Genomic DNA, 16,496 nt, shown 5'->3' on the forward strand with positions numbered 1-16,496 from the left:
TTCCTTTAGAATGGAAAAAAATTCCCAAATGAGAGCTGCCCACAGCCGTCCGGGCGAGCTGAACATGGAAAGGTGAAACTTCTCCTGCCTTCTGCCGCCTCCTACCTCCACGCCCAGACAGAAGCCACACACGCACATTCCTACACCAGAAAATCACAGCAAGGTAACTCCGGGCGAGAAGCACACCTTCGAAAAGGAAAAGCGTTATCTCCTTGCTAGCGATTTGTTAGCCAGCAAGTGGACCTACTGCAGGCAACTGGACATCCTTAATTTGCTCTTCATCAAGCCCGGGATTGGGAAACTGGAGCCTGGGTCAGACTCACCAGGAAGGCTGCTAAAGCAGCATGTACCAAATCCCCAGGTGCTGGTGTGGCCGCCAGCATAGGACTAGTCTTGGGGACTCTAAGATACACAGAGACAGTGCTACCTATCCTCTCCTTTAGAAAGGTAATTCTGAAAAACATTGCAAATACTAAGTAATGGCTCTTTTCCAAACCCACTCCTCCCTCGGGTAATAAACTCAGACTTTGTCCTCCCAACAGTAAAGGTGGGTTCTTCTTCTTCTTCTTCTTCTTCTTCTTCTTCTTCTTCTTCTTCTTCTTCTTCTTCTTCTTCTTCTTCTTCTTCTTCTTCTTCTTCTTCTTCTTCCTCTTCTTTTGTGGAAATTAGCTTTTCTCCTCCTCCTCCTCCTCCCCCTCCTCCTCCCCCTCCTCCTCCTCCATACATTATGAATTTACTGAGTCTTAACAAGTTCTACCAGACCGGGAAATAGAAGCAAATTAAAAATCCCTAGCCCCTGCCTTCACGGTGTTACAGTCCAGAAGGGTGACTGATATCCATCTATGAAATGCTATTTCTGCCATAGCCAACAGGGAACGTGCTGGAACCATGCACAAGTGTGGACTTGTAAAAGAGCACTGATCTTGTTGGGAACCAAGGGGCCACCATGTGTTGGAGGAGGTTCTTGCATCCTATATAGCCTCTTCTATGGTCAATGTTTCCCTCTGACTCGGCTGGAGGCCAACCGTACTGCTATAGAAAAATTTCCATAAATCTAAGCAAGTGTTCACTCTTGGGACTGAGCTTCTGCAGCCCAAGACAAGCCTAACGATCCCTGTGAACCCCGGACAGTTGAAGGCCAGGGCTCAAATACCCACTTGGGAAAAGCAAACTGCAGAGAGCCCTGAGACTCTGTGTCCTTCGGGCCCAGATAGCCTGTGTGTCATCACGGCGATCTCAGCCGGCTAACCTTCCACCTTGACCTCCTCCTCTCCGCCGAGGTCCAGAGACCACCCTGCCACCCTCTTCTCTGGGGCTCCAGGGTTGAACCGCGCCTGCCCCCTCCAGGCTGTCTACACCAGGAAAACCGGCTCTGGAGTCCACATAGGCGGCGGGGCGGGGCGGGGTGGGGCGGGACGCGCAGGCGCGGTGGGCGCCAGGTTGGGCGGAGGAGGAGCCCTGATCCACACCTGATGCAATCACCCTTCCGGAAACCCGCAAGGTCTCCAGGATCACCCGGGAAACGCTTCCGTGCCTGCTCCAGACACCGTGTACCGACCGGGTCTCCAGTTTTCCCCACCTCGGACTGCTCGCGGGAAAAGTCGAGAAGTCACCCCCCAGCCAGTCGTGAGGGGCCCGCCAAGGAGCATCCTGCAGCTGCTTGGAGGAAACTCCCTCAGTTATTTCCAGGGAGGACTAAAGGGGACGGGAGAGCAGGCTTTGAACGGCCCTTTGCTCCTTCCTGCGTCCAACCCCCATTTTCTTCTGTTCCTGAAAGGGACGTTTAAGGAGGAGAGAATTCTAGGTATCCAGGTAGACTGAGGATGTAACAGTGGAGAAAGCCTGCGACCTCACCACACTCATGTTATACATAAGTAATGGCTTTCTCTACCTCATCGTTTGAGTTTACAAAGAAAATCATTTCTCATTTGACCGCCTCATGCAATTTTGATAGCTATTGTGAGTGGGTTTTTCCCTTTAGTGCTGACTCACACATGAACTGTTTTCTTAGGAAATGAACTATTCCAAGAATATTCTGAGCTCTTGCTTTATTAAGTATGAAGTGAACGCTGGGAACGAACCGCACATTAAAAATTACTCCTGTAAATTCCATACGGCAAAAAGCCCTCCTAAGTGGATGTGTGGGTGTTGCAAGGAATTTTGGTGGAAAGGACACTTCCAAGAACATTATAGAACCAACCCTACACCAAGACTTAGATTCCAGTAGCATTTACCTCTTTATACCCCAGAGACGTCAATGGCTTCCTAAAAGAAGACAGATCAGCCTGCTGTGATGAAACCCTAACACAAGGAAGGCAGAGGCAGGAAGACAGTGAATTCAAGGCTAGCCTGAACTCCAAGGTCAAAGAGACCAAATGCAAATCTAGGTGGCACTGGCCAGGAAACTCGTGCCTCACTCAACTCCCCAGTGCTGGATTGCAGGCATCCACCACAATGCCCAGGTTTATTAATACAGTGCTGGTTTTGGATCCAAAAGCTAAACATACAAACCAGTGGCAACAAAGGACTCGTTCCTTACTATGAAGTCCATTGAGCTTTGAACATCCCTCCATCAACAACCTGCCAAACCACATCTAAGACAGCCAAACCCTAGGCACTAACTGTGTCGGTCAAACGGCAAAAGTCTTCGCAAAACAGAAGGAAGTATTTTGTGCCAGCATTTAGAGTTTAAAGTACTTTTATTTGGCCATCTCTTGTAATGAACTATTTGAGGTGAAATCAAATGAAATTAATGATTGCAACAAAATATTGGGTCCTTGTTTGCTTTAGTGATGGTTCCAAATCCTTTCACAGCATGGAAGCCAAAAATAAAGCTGGGTGTGGTGGCCATAGATTTAATCCCAGCACTCAGGAGGCAGAGGCAGGCAGACCTCTACTGGAGACCAGCCTGGTCTACAAAGTTAATTCCAGATTAGCCAGGGCTGTATCCTAAAACCGTGGAGGTGGGAGATGCTTGCAATATCTAGATAAGAACTCTCCACAACACTACCTTTTTTATCTTGATGGGTGTGTATTTCTTTTGGGAATGTTCTGACATTTAGAGATCTGAAAGAATACCTTCTTCATAAGCAAAAATAGAGTGGAGTAAATGTCAGAACACAGAGGTGCGAAGTTGGAAGGCATCACAAGGTGCTGGTTATAGACTAGCTAGCTTTACTGAGCATGTGCCAGAGGCTGGTGAGACACTTTACAGTTCCCATCGGGGGAGGTGCTACATATCCCTGCATTACCCATAGAGAAGTTAGGCTTTTGCATGGGACATAACTGAAGAAAGACAGAATGTTTGAACAGAACTAGGTTCAAGTAGGATTTGAACTAGATATTTTGCCTAGCACTTACACTGGGTTGGTTGGTTGGTTGGTTGGTTGGTTGGTTGGTTGGTTGGTTGGTTGGCTGGTTGGTTGCTTGGTTGCTTGGTTGCTTGGTTGGGTTTGCTGGGTTTTGTTTTGAGACAGGGTCTTATGTTGGCTAGGCTGGCCTTGAGCTCACTATGTAGCTGAGGCTGGCCTTGAACTCCTGATTCTCCTTCCTCCAGTTCTAGAGAATCAGTGTAAGCCACCATGCCCAGCTATGCTTGTGCTCTTAAATACTATGCACAGAACAATACAAATTTGGAGAAAATGTTTATGTTGGTTTTCTTTATGTAAGAAGATAATCTCAGAGTTGAGGACATGTACTACTCATATTTTTATTCTTACCTGTTTGTTTGCTTATGTGTTTATTGAGACAAGGTCTCACTAGGAAATCTGGGTGGCCCGTAAACTCATGGCAATCCTCCTGTTTCTGCTTCTTGAGTTCCAGGATTATAGGTGGTGTCACCACTCTAGCTCTGCTGCCGACACCACCTCCCCCTCCTCCTCCTCTTGTGGTTGTTGTTTAATTTTTATTGGTTGGTTTGGTTTGCTCTTGGTTTTGGTTTTTTGGTTGTTGTTGTTGTTGATTATTTGTTTGTTTATTTTTTTCTGTGTCCACACAAAAACACAGCTCTCGATTCAAAGGAGATAAGAGGTAGTTTATTCTGGAGTTTAAAATATAAGTGAGCGTGTCCTGAGAACATAGACTTGGGTCTTCCCAACACACTATTCCAATGAGAAAGCAGTTTCATGAACTTTTTTTTTCTTTTTTCTTTTTTTTTGGCTAACAGAAAAAAGAAAGTCATAAATCAAGACATTTTTAAAAAATATATTGTTGTGATGGAGAAGTCCTGTGTATATGTCAATAAAGCACTGTTGGCCAATAGGGAAACAAGATAGGTGGGACTAGGAGTCTAGGAGTATTCTGGGAAATGTAGTAAACTGAGCTGTGGCCATGTGATTCCTAGGTAGAGGGGACACAAATCTGCATTCTTGGAAAGATTTATGGGTCAATAATTAAGTCAGAGCTAGCCAATGAAAAGCAATAACAAATGGCCAACAGCTTCATAATTAATATAGTGTCCTGTGTGTTATTTGGGGGTTCAGACAGCTCTGCAGAGCCCAGGCAGCTGGCAGGGAAGGCAACACATTACATTGTTGGATCCGGGCATTGGTGGCACATGCCTTTAGTCCCAGCACTCAGAAGACAGAGGCAGGTAGATCTCTGTGAGTTTGAGGCCAGCCTGGTCTACAGAGCAAGCTTCAGGACAGACTCCAAAGCAATACAGAGAAACCCTGTCTCCGAGAAAAAAAATGTTGGGAATATCAGAGAAATGGTTACAGCAAGATGCAGAATCACAGTCCTAGGCCTCAGGTGCAACCTGACACCACTGACACCATCCATGTTTACCCCGTTGGTGGAGGACAGAATTCCATTAAGTTACTAGGTTTCTGTCTGTTTATTGGAATGTTAGGTATGACCCAGAGGTGAGCAAGGAATGACCATTTGATAGGCTAACGATTACCCAAGACAACTTATAACTGGGCTGTGGAGCCACAACATTCCAGTCTTCCCTCAGTTGCTAAAGTTTTAGTCAGTTGACCTCTATTAGCAAATCATGATCTTAAACTTACGCCTCATTTACCCACAGATACAAAGCAGATGATCCTATACCTACTGATTTCTCAGGGATGCCAGTCAGGCTCTCCAGTGACCTCCTCTGCTACCCATCTTGTTCAGACACTTCTCCCCCAGCCTCTGCCCCTTCTTGGTCCCCACCTGCCCGTGAGCATGCCTGGAGTACCAAATGGCTTTTACCCATCTGCTCTTACATGCATCCTACTCAGGCTGAACTCATGCTCATCCATCTTTACTGAGACAAACCCCACTTACTCCAAGGTCCAGTTCAGGTATTATCTCTTCTATAGAAGCTCTTTAAGGAAAGGCAGCCGAAAGCTCACAGAACAGAGACGCTATGTTCAGCTATCCAGGTTGAAATCCTGACTGTACCATGTCCTCCTCCATGGGGGTTTCTGGGCAATGACTTAACTTCTCTCAAACCTGTTTTCTTATCCGGTAACACTAATAACCTACTTGTGTGCATCATAGAACTGTCACCAAAGGAGAGGGGACCCTGCTCATGAATCTCAGAGGGAGGCACTCAATATGAATCACCTCAAAATCATTGCTACTGCCACTTGTTTTCCATGTGATCCTTTTGTCACTATGGATCTGTTCCCTAAAGCCACCTTAATTGTTAATTTAAGATTTGTATTTCAGGGCTAGCAAGATGGATCAGCGGGGAGGGGTGTCTGCTGCCAAACCTGATGACCTGAGTTCAATCTCCAGGTCTGACGTGGAGAAGAGAGAGAAGTGAGTCCCACGGCCGTCCTCTGACACTTACACCTGGTGAGCCAGGGCACGCCCACATTTGCACATGCACATACACTCAGAAAATATATATTTCAAAGTTATTATTCATATTTTCACACTAAATTGTTTTTGTTTTGTTTTGTTTGTTTTGTTTTTATGAGACAGGGTTTCTCTGTATTGTTTTGGATGCTGTCGGACCAGCCCGGCCTCGAACTCACAGAGAGCCGCCTGCCTCTGCCTCCTGAGGCACCACCGCCTGCCCTAAATTGTTTTTAATAGGCGTATTTCATACTCACTGAACAAAATTTAGGACAAAGAAAACAGAACTAGAAGATTAAACCCTCTGTTGGATGAGCTATCTCTTGTCTACAAGTAAAAGGAACCCACTGTCATTAATGTACCCACAATAAAGTATATGGGAAAGTTAACTGCCCAGTAGTTCACTGTCAACACAGGGTAATATAGGGTACATATGCCTCCCTTCAGATCCCGCCATGGTAGGTGGGAGCATCTTCTATTCAGAGCTCATTCATTCAAATGTAGGCTCAGCATCAGGAGAAGGAATGCTTCATCCCCTCTCCCACTCACTCACCCATGATGCTTTGCCAATTCTCGATCATTCTTTGTCAAACAGGTCATGCGCTTTCACTCGTCAGCATGCCTTTCCTGGAGCCTGGAATGCACTCCCTGTTTTGCCCAGGCCCACTCTCATCAACTTCGCCTTGTGCATTTTTATAGTCATTTTTCCTTCACAGGCCAATGCCTTCCTGAATCGACCATGCAAGTCAGCTGCTCACATTTTAACTCCACCATGTGTCGAATGTTTCCATAGCGTGCCATCCATCCGGTTCCATGTTGTACCGTTCTCTGTTGCTGTATAAACTCCTCTTTGCCATTTCATCATGTGAAGGATAACAAATGCCTGTTCAACAAATGAAAACAGAAAAATGAGTGATTGATGTGGCTAAGTTGGGAAGGGTGCTTGCTGCTAAGGCTGACGACCTGATTTGATCCCCAGGACCCACACAGTAGAGAGAGAGAACCAACTCTGACCTCCGCATGTGCCCCATGGCATGTGTGAGCATTTGTACACACACATAAAAAAAGCAAAGAAACAAACAGGCATTGGTGGCGCATGCCTTTAATCCCAGCACTTGGGAGGCAGAGGCAGGCGGATCTCTGTGAGTTCAAGACCAGCCTGGTCTACAGAGTGAGTTCCAATCAAGACAGCCAGGGCTACACAGGATGCCACTGCACAGGTTTGGTTTTGTTGTGGCTCAGGTGTCTGTTTTTACTTTTGTTTTAATCCCTGATGAACTGTGGTAAGAGAAAATGAGTCAAATGCTTCTGTAGATTTTTACTATTGAAAAACATATTTAGTAAATGTCATTCAAATTTCCTGGTTTCTGAACCATGGGAGCGGTTGGCTCTATAGAAGAATTGACAGAAACTCAATTAAATGTACACAAAAGCATACAGTGACACACATCACTCTTTCCCCAGGTCACCAGGAGCTGCATATTAATGAATGGACTCTGGCTGCAAAGAATGTTTGTTCTCCTGCTCAGGGCAATCTCTACCCCAGGCAACATGCCACCTCCTTACCCTTCTGGGTTCCCTGTTTCCCCTATCACCAGACAGCAGAAATTTTCAGTCCAGAGTACCAGTGTGCAGGGTGTCTCACAGTTAATCCTCTCCCCAGATAAGGCAAGAATTTAAATCTTGTCAACGAGGGGTGGGGGTGGGAGTCACCTTTATGTTTAATGGGTACAATACAAATCACACGATGCAGCCTAGAAAACAAAAGTGCTCAAGTTTAAACTCATGCAAACGTAATTGAAAAGAAATGGGGAATGTGAGATGGAGAGCATTGAGAGAGAAGATATTTTAAAAGGAACTAAGAATCATTTATGAGAGAAAAATGGCTTATGTCAGAGATAGGCAAGAAATACATTGTCAATTTGAAAAGGAATTGAGAATCTTCTTGATCAAATAAAGGGCTACATTAGAAAATCTGAAAAAGAAAGGGTGGCTGATGAAGGAGAAAAAAGATATAGAGATCTTCTGGAGATTTGTTGTGTTGTTTGCTTATTGGTTTATAGGGCTTTCTTTTATTTTGCCTTGGGTGGGGTTAGGGAACAGACTCTCTTTGGCTCTTTTTTGTTTTGTTTTGTTTTTCGAGACAGGGTTTCTCTGTGGCTTTGGAGGCTGTCCTGGAACTAGCTCTTGTAGACTAGGCTGGTCTCGAACTCACAGAGATCCTCCTGCCTCTGCCTCCCGAGTGCTGGGATTAAAGACGTGCACCATCTCTGCCCAGCTGGGAACAGACTCTCTTTATATCTCCCAGACAGACAATCTTCCTGCATCGGTGTTAGATACACATCCAGGTGTCATCACATCCAGTTCCTTTTCAAGAAATTGGGGATAGGAGAAAGATGGCTCAGCAGTTAAGAGTTTTGATGCTTTTGCACAGGACCAGGGTTTGGATCTCAGCACCTGTAGCTCACAACCATTTATAACTCCAGCACCAGGGGATACAATGCCCTCTTCTGACCTCTTCCAGCACCAGGCAAGTGGCTCGCATACATACATGCAGGTAAAACAGACACACACACACACACTAAAAATATAAACAAATATTTTAAGAGAGAGAGAGAGATTATTATTGGTAAAGAAGCAATTGAGAATTGAGGAAAACCACCCCAATATCAGTCTCTGGCCTCTACCCATGCCTACATGGAAAGTCTCTGATCTCTCTCTCTCTCTCTCTCTCTCTCTCTCTCTCTCTCTCTCTCTCTCTCTCTCTCTCTCTCTCTCTCTCTCTCTCTGTCTCTCTCTCTCTCTGTGTGTGTGTGTGTGTGTGTGTGTGTGTGTGTGTGTGTGTGAGAGAGAGAGAGAGAGACAGACAGACAGACAGACAGTTAATTCATTAACAGTAGACATCTACTTCTGGGTTAAATGGAGGCTAGCTTCTGAAGGTAGGGACTTAGCTCACTGATAGAGCGAGTACCCAGCATGCAAGAGGTCCTGAGTTCAGTCCCTAGCACCCCATAAACTGGAAGTGATATCTTACACCTGTGACCCTAATATTCAGGAGATGGAGACAGAAATGGTCACAAGGATGTTCATACCTACATAGTCGGTTTGAGGCCAATGTGGGCTATGTGAGACTCTGGATAAAGAGAGACACAGAGACAGAGAGAGGACACCAATTTTGTTAGAAATAACTAAGAGTACAGAAACTGAAGGAAGAAAATGGCATTTGTATAGGAAAAAGTGTGATTAAAAGCAATAGTATATAATAATATTTAAGTGAATATTTCATATTAGAAAACATTCTTAGGAGGTTCAATAAGATTTAAAAAGACTTCAAAGAGATGTAAAGAGTGCTCGTCCCTTGAGACATTTAAAATTAACCTGGACAAAGAACTAGAATATATTTTGCAGAGCATAGCCCTCTCTGACAAGCTACTAGATTGGCTTGAATTGATTTTTCCACCTCTAATTTCTTAGACTATCAGAAATGCTATTCTTAGAAGACAAATGAGTTTTCCTCGAGGTTGAATTTTCTGTCTTTATTTTAATCAAATGAGATATGATTTCTCATGAAAATAGTTTCCAAGCCAATGACTCTGCAAGACATAATTTATCTAACTCTTATTTAGACTATAAAATTTCAAGTCCCAGTTAGAGCACTGGTAAACATCACAGCCTACTGCCCTCTCTTGTGTACTAGGAGCTGTCAGAGAACAAAGTTCACAAGAAGTGAATGAGCAGAGAACAGCATAAAAGCAGCAAGGGCAGAGCATCTAATATTCTAGAAGTTTCCACACTTTTATTCTAGGTTCATATGCTGTCTAAAAAGCTGTCAGTGAAGCTGGGCGTTGGTGGCACACGCCTTTAATCCCAGCACTTGGGAGGGAGAGGCAGGTGGTTCTTTGTGAGTTCCAGGCTGGTCTACAGAGCAAGTTCCAGGACAGGCTCCAAAACAATACAGAGAAATCCTGTCTCAAAAAACCAAAACCAAAAACAAAGAGAGAGAGAGAGAGAGAGAGAGAGAGAAAGCTGTCGGTGAGAGACAGAAAAACAAACAAACATTAAGTCCCATTAGAATTATGTCAACAAGTACATTCTTGGATCAGGAGGCAGTTTGGTTTTTTATTTTGGGGTTTTGATCTTGGTTTCTTGAGAAAGGGTCTTAGTGTATACCAGGTTGCCCTGATAGTCACTTATAAAGTTCATACTTGCCTAAAACTCATTATGTAGCCCAGGCTGGCCAAGAATTCAAGTTCACAGGTAACTTTACCTGAGGCTCTCAACTTCTGGAATTACAGGTACCAATTTTGAGGAGTTGAACACAGTATCATATGCACCTTTAACAGTGGTTTGCTTTATTTATATCTGTGTGGGTGCTTTGCCTACATGTATGTCTGATGCCCACAGAAGCCAGAAGGTGACTTTGGATCCCTTGAGATTGGAGTTACAGAGAGTTATGAGCTGCCATGTGGGTGCTAGGACTCGAACCTGAGTCCTCTGAGAGAACAAGTGCTCTCAACCACTGAGCCTACTCTCCAGCCCATATGCATCTTTCTGAAGCTAAGTCAAAACTGTCCTCAATAGTGGGGCAGTGGCGGCACACGCCTTTGATCCTAGCAGAGGCAGGAGGATCTCTGTGAGTTTGAGGCCAGCCTGGTCTACAGAGCTACACAGAGAAAGCCTGTCTCCGGGGGGGGGGGGGAAGAAAGAAAAAAAGAAAGAAGGGAGGGAGGGAGAGAGGGAGGGAGGGTGGGAGGAAGATGCCTTGGACTAAACTCTTCCTGGTATCTTTTAATTCTTGGGCAGCACTGTGCTTAGGGCTTGAGGAAGAAACACAAAGTGAAACAGTGGGGGTCCTTTCTCCATGCATGCTTTAAGATTTGCCAAAGTGCTTTCTCAGCACTTTCGTAAATGCTATTCCTTTTCCATCAGCTAAAACCTAACCAGAGAAAAACTCCTTAGGAATCCATTTTTAGCCAGTAGTGGTGGTGCATACCTGTAACCCCAGCATTTCAGAAGTGGAGGAAAGAGAGTCAGAAGTTCAAGGTTAGTTTCTGCCACAGAGACTCTGTCTCAAAAAAACAAAACAAAACAAAAACAAACCCACAAAAAACTATAACATACAAACTAACCAACAAAAACCTAAATACAGAAAGTTATAAAACCTTTTATGCCCTGATCATATATATATATATATATATATATATATATATATATATATATAGAGAGAGAGAGAGAGAGAGAGAGAGAGAGAGAGAGAGAGAGAGAGATTCCCTGTGTATCTTTGGAGCCTGTCCTGGAACTAGGTCTTGTAGACCAGGCTGGTCTTGAACTCACAGAGATCTGCCTGCCTCTGCCTCCCAAATGCTGGGATTAAAGGTGTGCACCACCACCTGTAAAGTCTTTTATTTTTTACCTTGTTTTGTGACACATCTGCATGCATGCCACAGCAAACATGTGGAGGCTGTGCTCATGTCAGCAATGCACATTTCCTCAAGACTTCATCTGCTCCCCAGTAGGAGGCAAAGCCTGAAACTACATACAGATCTATAAGTCAAGCAACATCAAAGATCTCCAGTCATCAATAGAAGATAAGAAATAGGCATAGGGAATGGATGTAACTCAGTGGTAGAGCATTTGTTCAGCATGGGGCAAGTCCCAGGTTCACTCCTCAACAACACACACACACACACACACACTTCTGAGAGAGGTAGAAAACAGACTTTCCTTCAGAACCCTCACAAACTAGCAATCTCGCTGACGCCTTAATCTTAAACTTCTAATGTCCAAAACTACAAGGGAATATATTTCTGTTTTGAGCTATGCAGTGCATATACTTTATTCTGGTAGCCCCGAGGAACTCTATTCCTATGCAATAAAACATCTATAAATAGGTAAAAATTGTTCAGGAAAATTCTCATTACTATAAGTGAATATTACTAAACTTTAGAGACTGTTAAAGGTATCAAAGATAATATTAAGTGAAGCCTGGATAAATTCTTACAAAATGCTGTTATCCTTTTCTGTGGTGACATTAAAAACCTCCCTAGGTTCAGGGAATTACCTTATATGCATTTTATTTTGGTATTGATTTTGTAAGAGTCTGTAGAAAGACCCCCAATCTGTTAAATGACCTCCAATGTGATTTGTAAGGAGAGCCAGAATAATTGTCTCAAGTTTTAGAGCGCAGTCTCCCAGAGGGAGGCCTCACACATTCACCTATATTTAAAATATAATTAACTCTGATGCTGGGGCTCAGGGGACGTGGGGTTAGGAAGCTGCTGTCTTATGGATAAAGAATTACAGCTTTGCAAGATGCAAAGGGTTCTGGAGCTCATGGTGAGGATGTTTCACAACAGGAATACACTCCATGACACTGAACCATATACTTAAAATGGTTATGGTAGGAAACCTTGCCTTGTAGCAGACACTTCATATCCAAACCCCAACTTATAATAAAAACAGAGCTCTCCTAACTGGGCAGCATGGACCCCTGAGCTCACGGACAAGACTTTGCAACAGGAGGCAATAATATGGATAATTTAAAGAGCACTAATTTTTTTTTCTTTGAGACAGGCCTAAGCAGCCCTGACTGTCTGGGAACTCATTATGTAGACCAGGCTAGTCTCGAAATCACAGAGATCCATTTAGCTCTGTCTCATGAGTGCTTGGACTGAAAGTTTTCACTTCCACACCTGGCCAAAAGGCACTAACCTCCAAAGCCTCACTTTCCCCTCCTAAATTAAATGTCAGCCTGAGCAATTGCTCCTGTTAGGCTGGTCCTATCACCAGCCCCCCAGCCTCCAATCCCTTCTCACAGGCACCCCCTACCCACTCTGCCAGGGAATGGCATGCCTCTTCTCACCTCTTGAAGGTCATTCGAACTTAGCAAAAGTACTGTTCGATGGGATGCTGGCAGTGCTGACGGAATGACACTCAGAGACTGCATTTCCTGAGCCCAGCGATTTCCCAGTGAATATAGATTAAGAAGCTGCCAGCTGATGAACATCCAAATGACATTTTCATATGACTTTTGAAATGCACCTTGGGGGTAAGCAAGTAGGACCTGTGCTGCAACAGACCCCCTCCAAGGTCCCATCCATTCTTTTTATGAGCACAGGGCTTTCCTTACTCTTCTACTTTCAATGCTGAAAAATAGGAACCAAGTGGCCGTCTGTCATACCTGTCTCAGCAGCAATAATAGTGAACCTTCTGGCCATAGTAATATTTTTACTTATACACAAATAATATACTATAAAAATGTAGCCTCGTTCATCTCATTAAGAAGTTTACTTTCAACAAAAGTTTACTTTTCATGTTATAAAATGTGTAACATATTTGTGATATGTTGATTATGTCCTAGAGATAATAACTCAAATAAGATATTTTGAGATGCTTAAAGCCCAAGGACACAGGAAATTAAAAACAAAATTTAACTTCAATATATATGTATAGGTGTATCCATCATAGCAAATTATGCTAGAATGGCCAATACAAGACTTTCAGGCATAAAAATACATTACATTGAAATAAAATTTTCTAGGTGAAATGGGATGGAAAATCTCAAACTGGCTTAAGCATCTTAAAAACACACAGCACTGGGCAGCTATGGCAATTAACTCCATTGGACACATTTAAAAGAGGGACTTATTTTTTCTGTGTCTGCTGCATCAGAAGTTATATCCTTTGCAATGATTTAAACTTACAGTAAAAATGACAATGCAATTAAAAATATATGAGTGGGTACATGATCTATGCTAGCTGTATTATATGGAAGACAGCTATGTTCACCATTATACTAGCAATGCTGTATCAACTAGTCAAAAACTTTTAAAGAGTCAGAAGGAAAAGATAAGAAGTACCTTATTCTTTAATTTATTATTATTATTACTAGTGTGAATGTGCGCACACATGTACCACAGTGTGGGTCGGGGGGTCAGAGGGCAACTTTGTGGGGTTTGTTCTTTCTTTCCACCATGAGGTCTGGGGATCAAACTCCAGTCATAAGGCCCACACAGCAAGCACTTTTAACCTGCTGATCTTGCTGTCCTGGCAGGATGGTACATTGTTTTGTATTGCCTTGAGAAAGGGTCTCACTGAGCAGCCCACGATGGCCTGGGGCTCACAGACATCCGCCTGATTCTGCCTCCCAAGCTCTGGATTCAAAGGCAGATGTGGTGGTTTGACAGAAATGACCTCCAAAGACAGTGCACCATTAAGAGGTGTGGCTTTGTTGAAGTAGGTGTGGTCTTGTTGCCATGTCCCACCATGAGGATAATGGACATGAACCTCTGGACCTGCAAGCCACCCCACTAAATATTTTCCTTTATCAGAGTTGCTGTAGACACGGTGTCTCTTCACAGCGACAGAGACCCTAACTAAGATAGAGTTGGGAGGGATCTTGTAAGATTCCAGCTCCTGGAAATGTCTTGTTTCTGCTGGAACAAGGTTTCTCAGAATCCTGACTAAATGATGATAGGATGAGTATTTGTATTACAATCAAGTACGAGTCCCATCGGTGCAAACTACAGTGCATGTAAAATGGGACTTATGAATCAAACCACATGCAGCAAGATGGACCTTTAAAAGGGGAAGAAAGGGCTCAGGGATGTAGTTCAGCTGGTAGCCTTTGTTTAGCTTGCATGAAATCCTGGGTTTGAGTCATAGCACTGCATGAACTGAGTGTGGTGACACAGGCCTGTAATGCTAGCATTCAGGAGGCAGAGACAGAAAAATCTGAAATTCAGCATCAACCTCCACTACACAGCAAGTTGGGGCCAGCCAGAGATATGTGAAGACCTAAAAAGAAAAATAGGAATAATAACATAGAGAAGTAAAGTAATAAGGGGGTGGCTAGGTTCCTCCAAGTGGGGGACCAGAGACTCTGAGACGTGTTGCTGGCCACAGAAAGCACAGGAAGAGGCAGAGCTGTGCCGGCTGCTGAAAAGGAGGTCAGCCACTACTCTACCATCCTGAAACAATCTGGTCAGAATATTCTGGAAGTGTCATCTTCATCACACTCATATAATACCAACGTAAAATAAGACCTGAAGCTACAGATCCAGGAGGACATGATAGAAGCCAAGTTACAACCAAGTCAACTGCCACCCAGCAAAATTCAAAACAGGGCTGAGAAGAGAGCAATGCAAACTCCCAACGGTACCTGTATCCCTGCAGCTGCCACCACAGGTGTTCCGGGTCAGGAGTCAGTGTCTTGTGGGCAGGGAGATATCCCCTTCAAGGAGAGGGGATCTGTCAGCTTCCAGCCCTTAGAGATGTCTCTGCGGGGCAAGGTTTCCCAGAACCATGACTAAGTGATGATGTGATGAGTGTTTATATCATAACCAAGTACCAGTTGCATCAGGTGTGACCCGCAGGGCACGTAAAACCCAACCACTGAGTATTCCCCCTCTTCAGGGCACGTAAAACCCAACCACTGAGTATTCCCCCTCTTCAGGGCACGTAAAACCCAACCACTGAGTATTCCCCCTCTTCAGGCACACATTTATAGTCGGTATCTTGGCTCTCTTCCAACATACGGTAAAATGCATCTGTTTTACATAGTTCCCTTAATTGTCATGCAAATTTCGTTTCCAAGTCCTCAGAGGAGTGGGGATGGTAAGGATTTCATTCTCATGTGTTATCTATAAAACATGTAACAACTGCAACTATAAAATTAACATAGGGAAGGATAATTGAGCTGTTAAGTATTCAAAACGAGAGTGAATTAAGATCATTTATACCACCCTTTAAAGACATGTGGCTAGGAAGGAAACTAAATTAATCTAGCTAACACTTATTGAGCACCACTGACTACCATGAAAATGTACCAAGATCATGCTAAAGAAGAAAAGCAAATCAAACCTTGCTGAAGAGACTTTAAACACAACCAGGGGTTCTAATACATGGAATAAATACACGATTGTCTTAGTTGCAGTTGCTATTGCTGTAGTAAAGCACCATGATCAAAAGCAATGTGGAAAGGAAAGGGTTGATTTCATCTTACAACTTGTAGTCAGTCTACTTTCCCAAGAGGTCAGGGCAGGAACTCTTAGGAGGACCCTGGAGGCAGGAGCTGATGCAGAGGCCATGGAACAGTGCTGCTTACTGACTTGCTCTCCTTGGCTTGTTCAGTCTGCTTTCTTCTAGAACCCCCAGGGCCACCAGGCCAGGAGTGGTACCATCTACACTGGCCTGGTCCTTTTACATCAATCATCAATCAAGAAAATGCCCTGCAGACTTGCTTGTTCACGGACCAGTATGGCAGCTGCGTTTTTCTCAACTGAGATTTTTTCTTCCCAAAGAACTCTAGCATGTGCCAAGTCAAAACCAAACAACAAATTAGCCAGTTCAGCAATCAAGGACAGTTACGACAGAGCTGGAGAGCTGGCTCAAGAGTTCTCCCCGCAGTTCCAGAGGACCTGAGTTGGTTCCCAGCACCCATGCCAAGTTGCTCACAAATGCCTGTAACTCGGGCTCCAGCAGATCTTAAGCCCTCTTCTTGCCTCTGTGAGCACCTAGGTTCGTGTGCAAATATTTACATACAAATACACACACATGTACATTAATGAAAAATAAAAAATAAAGACAGTTACAGTGGTACAGTTGAAGGACAGAGGGACAAGGAGCCATTTGATCTCCATCTTGGAAAAAAAAAACTGGATAAATTTACCAGGGGGAGACAAGGAAAGGAATGACCATTATCGAGAGGG

General features: G+C 44.0%; 1 protein-coding gene across 1 annotated transcript in view; it reads right to left on the reverse strand.

The window, feature by feature from the left end:
- The window catches only part of Apbb2 (amyloid beta precursor protein binding family B member 2), a 369,114-nt gene that overhangs the window by 312,982 nt on the left and 39,636 nt on the right, over positions 1-16,496 (reverse strand). Inside the window, exon 2 of the mRNA XM_021229678.2 lies at positions 6,341-6,670. The gene's annotated coding sequence lies outside the window, so the exon portion shown is untranslated. The remainder of the gene's footprint in view (positions 1-6,340; positions 6,671-16,496) is intronic.

This window comes from Mesocricetus auratus, unplaced genomic scaffold (assembly GCF_017639785.1).
Source record: "Mesocricetus auratus isolate SY011 unplaced genomic scaffold, BCM_Maur_2.0 Super-Scaffold_100006, whole genome shotgun sequence".
NCBI lineage: Eukaryota > Metazoa > Chordata > Mammalia > Rodentia > Cricetidae > Mesocricetus > Mesocricetus auratus.